This window comes from Silene latifolia, chromosome X (assembly GCF_048544455.1).
Source record: "Silene latifolia isolate original U9 population chromosome X, ASM4854445v1, whole genome shotgun sequence".
NCBI classification, from domain to species: Eukaryota; Viridiplantae; Streptophyta; class Magnoliopsida; order Caryophyllales; family Caryophyllaceae; genus Silene; species Silene latifolia.
The window spans coordinates 111128348-111137398 of NC_133537.1; the positions used below are offsets into that span (position 1 = coordinate 111128348).

The following is a 9051-nucleotide window of genomic DNA, read 5'->3' on the forward strand; positions in this document are numbered from 1 at the left end:
ATCACTTTTATTTGGGTCCATGAACTCGTCCTCTTCACTACCAAGCTCCACCGTGTACCCACCGCAAGATTTGTCGCTCCCGTCCTCTTGTCGTCTGTTTGCCCATTCATTTGCCCTCTCCGAATTGGGGAAGAGTATATCCAATTTTGCCCAAAAGGGAAAGGATCCCTCCTCACTAATCTTTTCCCTTTGAATCATGTCGTGGTATTGAGGGTAGAGTGCATAATAATTGTCCACGGTAGCTTCATATTGTCGGAAGTGCAAATCTTGTAGAATTCCCGTTACAAAGTCATCACGGGGAAGGATAAAGGGGTTGGGGTGGTTGTACGGTTGATATGAAAAAGGGTAGGGAGGCACTTTGATTTTCTCATCTTGTGGTTGTTGTTGTTGTTGTTGTTGTTGTTGTTGTTGTTGTTGTTGTTGTTGTTGTTGTTGTTGTTGTTGTTGTTGTTGTTGTTGTTGTTGTTGTTGGGGATTTGGAGGTGGTGGTGCTTGCCTTGCTTGGGTTGGGTTTGGAGGGATGAGGTAGGATGAGATTGGTGATAAAGGTCCCCTTCTTGGTGAGATTCTTGGTAGTCCGGTCATTGGTAGGTAGATTGGGTCACTTTCTTTTGTAATCCACTTCACCCTTTTATCAACCCCCTCAAGGGTTATCCAATGATGATGAATAAGAAGAAGGTCTTCATTTATCCTTGTATTTCCGGAATGAGGAGGATACTCATTATTCTCATTGAATTTCGGATTAAAATGCTTTGCAATCTTTGTAATGAGCCCTCCATTAACAATGTGTTTCATCCCATCATCATCACCGTTCCTAAACTTTGCCCATTTTTAGAGTAGCACAAGAGGCGCATTGAAGTGGTACCCACCCCTTCCTTGGATATTGAGATAAGACTCCATGAACACAAGGTCAAGTTCGTTCACTATTGCCGGGTCTCGGCGAGCAAGTAGAGTGCCGGAAAGGAACCGGTAAGTATGTCTCAAAATAGGATTTTGAATGTGGAAAGCTAGACACTCCTTGATGTACATGAAATATCGGCCGGTCATGGCCCTCCATAAGGGTGCAACACAATATATCTTCGGTTTTGATGTCCGGGTAGGCGAGACATAGAGACCAAGCACATTAGCAAATTCCACTAGAGTCATCATTCTTGAAACACTCTCCAACCTAAATTCCATGCATATCGTTCTATTCAAGGTTGTGATTTTCAAGAAGCTTAAAAATTCAAGCACAAGGGATCGGTAAGTTTGCTCGTGCATGTGGAAAAGGGTAGAGAGACCAAACAACTCAAAAAGAGCTTCCATTTGGTGATAAATCCCAAGTTTCCTTAAAGTTCTATGACATAAAAACTTAGTAGGGAGAATGTTCTTACGAAGAAGCCGGTGGAAAACGAGTCTTTGCACATCATTGACGAATTCAACATTTGAGAAGTCATCAAGCCTTGTAAGATCTACAATTTCTTCATGCTCCCTTCTTAAGGTGTTGATGTGGGAGGTAGAAGAACTTCCTCTTACCCTTGGTCTTCTTCTATCCCTAAAGGAAGATCCCTTTGGTGGCATTCTTTGATTGTTGAGCTGGAATTTTTGATTTGTTAAAGTATAAAGATGCTCTTTGTGGATTGAATGTTGCCTTTGGAACCCTAGAAAATTGGGGCTTTTTGATTTTGTGGGGTAAAAGAGTGATTGGGATATGCTTTGGAGTCATAAGGAGGTGGGTTTTTATAATACCAGTGGAAGGAAGGGTGATGTGTCACAAATTGTGTGGTGGGGTGTTTTTAAATTAGGAAAAATCGGGATTGATTAACGCAGGAAGATGAGCGGCTCAGTCACAAGATGCTCAGATTCTATCATTTCGGGACGAGCGGATTTAAGGGAAGACGCTCGGATTCCCTTACAACTAATTCTCTCAAAAATTTAACACAGCCAAGACGAGCGTCTCGAGCATAAGACGGGCGTCTTTTCTGGAGCAGGACGAGCGTCTTTTCCCAAAGACGGGCGGATTCTGTGACAGGAACTTTTCTTAAAATGCACTGGCAAAAAGACGAGCGGATTTGTCTTCAGACGCTCGGATTCCAGCAGGACGAGTGGATTCTAAAAAAGACGGTCATCTTTGTACAAGCCGACCGGATTCTTTCTTCAGACGCTTGGGTTGCTTGTCTGCGGATTCCCTTGATTTCCTTGACTTCGATAAAGGCTTCCCCACACTTGAAAATTGATTCCTTCCTTCATTCGAAATTCATTATTGACCCTCCCTCACTTCTCTCTTGGAAAGAGTTTATGTTTATGATAAAAGGAATGCAACAAAATTATAAATACAAGTTAGAGGGTTAGTATATTTACAAGTGGTGGTTTAGGGAGGACTCCACCAAACTCTCCCTTTGATGATTCTTTCAAGGATGAGAAGGCCCGAGGTAGGTGACCTCGACCTCTCCAATAAACGCTCCCTCATAGTATGGCTTCAATCTTTGACCATTGACCTTGAATTTGCTTCCATCTTCCGCCTTGATTTCAAAATCCCCATATCTTCCAACTTCGGTGATCACGTAGGGACCCATCCATCTAGAGTTCAACTTTCCCGGAAAAAGTCGATAGCGGGAATTGAATAGAAGGACTTTATCCCCTTTGTGCAAGGCTTTTTGCTTAATCCTCTTGTCATGGAGCAATCTTGTCCTTTCCTTGTAGATCTTGGCATTCTCATATGATTGTAGTCGGAATTCCTTCAACTCTTGAATTTGAATCATCCTCTTTTGACCACTTAATTTAAGATCAAGGTTAAGTGCTCGGATTGCCCAAAAAGCTTTGTACTCCAATTCGATTGGCAAATGGCATGCTTTTCTATAGACATGCTTGTAAGGGGAGGCTCCTATGGGAGTCTTATAGGCCGTCCTATAAGCCCAAAGAGCGTCATCAAGCTTTGTGCTCCAATATCTTTGGGTCTTATTTACCACTTTCTCAAGAATTTGTTTGATCTCTCTATTCGAAACTTCAACTTGACCGCTTGTTTGAGGATGGTTTCCCAAGCCGTTTCTATGTTGGACTCCATACTTGGTCAAAAGGGATGCAAGCTTCTTTTCATGAAAATGCGTTCCTCCATCACTTATGATTGCTCTAGAAACTCCAAATCTTGGGAATATTATTTTCTTGAAGAGCTTGGTGACCGTTTTGGCATCATCGTTTGGACTGGCAATTGCCTCCACCCACTTTGAGACGTAATCTACGGCCACAAGGATATACTTATTCCCATTGGATGTCACAAACGGACCTTGGTAGTCGATCCCCCAAACATCGAAGATCTCCACCTCTAGAATGCCCCTTTGTGGCATTTCGTTCCTCCAAGAGATATTCCCCGTTCTTTGACAAGCATCACAATGAATGATGAATTCTCGAGTGTCTTGAAACATTGTAGACCAATAGAAGCCCGATTGAAGAATTTTTGCAATGGTTCTCCTTGCTCCATGGTGCCCACTATAGGGTGATGAGTGACATCCTTCCAAGATTCCTTGGACTTCCCATTGAGGGATGCATCTCCAGTAGAGCCCATCACTACACTCTTTGTAGAGGTTTGGGTCATCCCAAAAGTACCTCTTTACTTCGAATAAGAATCTCTTCCTTTGGTTGTAGTTCAAATTTGGAGGAAGTACTCTTCCAACAACATAGTTGGCATAATCGGCAAACCATGGGGTGATGTGCCTTTCAAGTTGTGTTTGAATGGCCATCAAAATATCGTCGGGAAATGAGTCATTGATCGGTGTTTCTCCTTGTTCATCATGAAACCGGATCCTTGACAAGTGATCCGCCACTACATTTTCGGCTCCTTTCTTGTCTCTTATCTCCAAGTCGAATTCTTGAAGAAGCAAAATCCACCTCAACAACCTTGGTTTTGCCTCCTTCTTTATCAAGAGATGTTGGAGAGCACGGTGATCCGAAAAGACAATCACCTTGGATCCAAGTAAGTAGGAACGAAATTTGTCTAAAGCATAGAAAATGGCAAGAAGCTCTTTCTCGGTGGTATCATAATTCACTTGGGAGGGATCAAGAGTCTTGCTTATATAATAGATGGCATTAAGAGCTCTTCCTACCCGTTGGCCAAGAACCGCTCCAACGGCGTAGTTACTAGCATCATACATAATCTCGAACGGTAGTTCCCAATTTGGTGGTTGAATGATCGGTGCCGAGATTAGTGCTTCCTTGATTCTATTAAAGGCTTCAACACACTCATCAGTGAAATGGAATTGGGCATCTTTAAGTAAGAGTTGAGTGAGGGGTTTCGCTATTTTTGAAAAATCTTTTATGAAACGGCGATAGAAACCCGCGTGACCGAGAAAAATTCGCACCCCTCTAACATTCACGGGAGGTGGGAGTTTCTCTATCACCTCAACCTTAGCCTTATCGACCTCGATGCCCTTTTCCGAAATTAAATGACCCAAAACAATTCCTTCATTGACCATGAAGTAACACTTTTCCCAATTTAAAACAAGACTAACATCTTCACATTTTTGCAATACAAGAGAAAGATTATGAAAACATGAGTCAAAGTCCTTTCCATAAACGCTAAAATCATCCATAAAAACTTCCATTATGGTCTCTAGGTAGTCGGAGAAGACACTCATCATGCATCTTTGGAAATTGGCGGGGGCATTACATAAGCCAAAAGGCATCCTCCTATATGCAAAAGTACCATAAGTACATGTGAAGGTGGTCTTATGTTGGTCATCCGGGTGTATTGGGATTTGGAAGAATCCCGAATACCCGTCAAGGTAACAAAAGAATTTGTTGGAGGCTAACCTCTCAAGCATTTGGTCAATGAATGGTAGGGGGAAATGATCCTTTCTTGTTGCGGAATTCAATTTTCGATAGTCAATACACATACGCCAACCCGTGATCTTCCTTGTGGGTATTAACTCATTCTTTTCATTTGTCACCACCGTGGTACCTCCTTTCTTAGGTACCACTTGAACGGGGCTAACCCACATAGAGTCCGATATAGGATATATGATTCCCGCATCAAGCAATTTCATAACCTCTCCTATGACAACTTCTTGCATGTGGGGGTCTAATCTTCTTTGCGGTTGAATGGTAGGTCTATGGTCCTCCTCTAGATGAATTATATGCATGCAAAAGTTGGGACTTATCCCCTTAAGGTCATCTACACTATAACCTATAGCCTTCTCATGTTGTTTTAACACATCAAGCAATTTACCCAATTGGGTTTCATCAAGTCTATCATTAACAATCACGGGTTTGGTCTTTGATTCATCAAGGTAAGCATATTTAAAATTTGGGGAAAGGGGTTTTAGAGTAGGGGTTTGTACCTCACTTTCCTCCTTTGAAGATTCATTGAGAATTTGCTCCATCTTCATTAGACATTCCATTCTCATTGCATATTCAACTTGTCCTTCATTCTCATCAACCTCATTACATTCGAATTCCATGACGAATTCCTCTTGCTCTTGAGCTTGCAAGATGTCTTCTAGGATGGATTGCTCATCTTCTAAAGGTTGACATGCTTCCACAAGGATGTGATGTACTAATTCGGATTGTGCATGAGTAAGTTCTTTGTTAGCTAGAGCGGCCTCAAAAAGATCTACCTCCAATTCCCAATACATATTTTTAGCCTCACTTGCTTCCAAGGCTTCCAATGCTTGCATGGGATCTTTGAAGAAAGGTATACTTAAGTGGTCCTATACAGAACAATCTATAAGTTCCATCTTGCAAAATATCGAACAACTAGAAAACAATTAGAACAAACCTTGAGAAGTTTTACTTCCCCAAGGCCAAGAAAGACACAAATAATAACAATACAAGAAAATCTAAATCAAGTTAACACCGTCCCCGGCAACGGCGCCATTTTTGGTCGGACTCTCGAGGAGGTTTAGTTTTCGGTACTTGTCGTTTGGAGCACCTAGACCAAAACACAATTTATAACTTCACAAATAACTCTACAATTAGTAAAGAGGCAAGTAAAGGTCGGATCCCAAGGGACGGGAATTGAGATGAGATTTTCTATTGCAACTAGTGGTGTCTAAAGGTGTCACAATTTGGAGTTTGAAGTAGAAGATCACTAAACTAAATAGCAATAAAAGTAAACAAGCAAGATGAATAGAAAGGGATGTAAACAATTGATAAAAGGCACTAGGGTGTCATGGGGTCATAGGAGATTCGTGGGAATTGATCATACAAACATATTCTCAAATTATAAGAAAGCGTTTATTGTTGTGATGGATCGAGTTGGTTTATATCTTACAATCCTAGGAAATTTTGGGTCCCGGAGCCGAATCGATTAGATTGTACAACACCTACAAGTCGACTTAATCTTCCCTACTCAACTATATGCATGGTCTAATAAGACTAGAGTTGGTATATGTCTTACAAGTCTCATTGAAAAGATAGGTGATGGGTATAAAATGCAAGGATTCATAGGCTCGCATTTCATCAAACATAACATGTGCATAAGTTGAGATCAGAACAAGCAAGCAAATAAACTATGAAAACATATTAATTTAAGCATGAATCATCCCCCATGTTGGTTTCCCCTAATTACCCATTAACCCTAGCTAAGGAAACTACTCACTCATTATCATGTTGAACATGCTAGCAAGTTTGTCAATCATACCAACAAAGTAAAACATGATGAATAAATAAAAGTGATTAACAATAATTAAAAAGGGATTAAGAGAATTATACCTACTAATGATTCTAATAATAAAGCAAAGAATAATAGAAGTACTTGATGATAGATTGGAAGGTTGTCAATCTCCCAATAATAACCCAAATAGTCTTCAATTACCCAAAACAAAGGATGAACAAGAGAGAGATTAAGCAAATGAAACTTGTATTAAAACTTAATTAAATGTTGATTACAAGATTAAAGAGAGATTTGATTGATATTAACTACACTTGTAATCAAACTCTCTTTAATCTTGTAATCAACATTTAATCGAGTTTTAATACAAGTTTCATTTGCTTAATCTCTCTCTTGTTCATCCTTTGTTTTGGGTAATTGATGACTATTTGGGTTATTATTGGGAGATTGACAACCTTCCAATCTATCATCAAATACTTCTATTATTCTTTGCTTTATTATTAGAATCATTAGTAGGTATAATTCTCTTAATCCCTTTTTAATTATTGTTAATCACTTTTATTTATTCATCATGTTTTACTTTGTTGGTATGATTGACAACCTTGCTAGCATGTTCAACATGATAATGAGTGAGTAGTTTCCATAGCTAGGGTTAATGGGTAATTAGGGGAAACCAACATGGGGATTGATTCATGCTTAAATTAATATGTTTTCATAGTTTATTTGCTTGGTTGTTGTGATCTCAACTTATGCACATGTTATGTTTGATGAAATGTGAGCCTATGAATCCTTGCATTTTTTACCCATCACCTATCTTTTCAATGAGACGTGTAAGACATAAACCAACTCGAGTCTCATTAGACAATGCATATAGTTGAGTAGGGAAGATTAAGTCGACTTGTAGGTGTTGTACAATCTAATCGATTCGCCCGGACCCAAACTTTCCTAGGATTGTAAGATATAAACCAACTCGATCCATCACAACAATAATTGCTTGCTTATAATTTGAGAATATGTTTGTATGATCAATTCACATGAATCCCCTATGACCCCATGACACCCTAGTGCCTTTTATCAATTGTTTACATCCCTTTCAATTCATCTTGCTTGTTTACTTTTATTGTTATTTAGTTTAGTGATCTTCTACTTCAAACCCCTAATTGTGACACCCTTAGACACCACTAGTTGCAATAGAAAATCTCATCTCAATTCCCGTCCCTTGGGATCCGACCTTTACTTGCCTCTTTACTAATTGTAGAGTTGTTTGTGAAGTTATAAATTGTGTTTTGGTCTAGGCGCTCCTAACGACAAGTACCGAAAACTAAACCTCCTCGAGAGTCCGGCCAAAAATGGCGCCGTTGCCGGGGACAGTGTTAACTTGATTTAGATTTTCTTGTATTGTTATTAGTTGTCTCTTTCTTTGCCTTGGGGAAGTAAAACTCCTCAACGTTTGTTCTAATTGTTTTCGAGTTGTTTGATATTTTGCATGTCTAGAAGATCACAAGGTAACTTGTTACCCTTTGATCACGAAATTGAAAGGATTTTGACAACCAATAGTAGACTTGCTAGGAGAACTTTAAGAGGTCTTGGTGAGGTTGTAGATATTCAACCAAATACTATTGAGTTCATCAACCCTTTTGTAAGAGAAGGTGAGGAGAACCCAACACATAACCAAACACAAAATTAACCCACAATGCCTAAATTTTCATCACATTCCGTACCAACCGAGGAGAACCTACCCAATGGTACTCCCACACCACAACACTTAACCGGAAATTTCATTGCCAAATCCGCATTTATCCAATTAGTCGAAAGAAGCCAATTTGGGGGGATGCCTAGTGAAGACCCTCACTCTCACATGGAGACTTTTTGTGACTATTGTGATGCAATATCTCAAACCGGTGTAACTCAAGACCAAATTCGATGGGTCTTATTTCCTTTTTCTCTAATTGGCACCGCGAAACAATGGTTGAAAGGCCTTGATAAGGCTACTCTCCGAATTGATTCTTGGAAGAAGTTGGCTCTAGCTTTCTACAAAAAGTTCTATCCACCAGAAAAGACTAACATGCTAAGAGCTCAAATTACGGGCTTTAAGCAAAGAGATGAAGAATCTTTGTATGAAGCTTGGGAGCAATTCAAAGAAATTTGCCGCTCTTGTCCTAATCATGGACTTAGCGAGTGGTTCTTGGTACAACAATTTTGGAACGGTCTTTATGAAGACTCAAGAAACATTCTCAACATGGGATCAAATGTAATGTTCACCGAAGTTGATGACAATCAAAGTTGGAACAAAATTGAGGAAATGGCGGTCCATAACTCACAATATAGTAGACCTCGCAAGGCTACTAGAGGAGGAAAGCATGAAGTGGACTCTATTACTCAATTAGGTGCTCAACTTAGTGCTCACATTGATACAATCAATTTGAAGTTTGAAAAAGCTATGGCTAGACTTGAAGAAGCCTCAAAAT

The 9051-nt window shown here is 39.9% G+C and overlaps 1 non-coding gene across 1 annotated transcript; it reads right to left on the reverse strand.

The window, feature by feature from the left end:
- Window positions 1–8648: 8648 nt before the first annotated feature.
- Window positions 8649–8755, reverse strand: LOC141624769 (small nucleolar RNA R71). Its single transcript, XR_012534574.1, has one exon. It is a non-coding gene; the product is annotated as a small nucleolar RNA R71 (small nucleolar RNA).
- Between the last annotated feature and the right edge of the window lie 296 nt (window positions 8756–9051).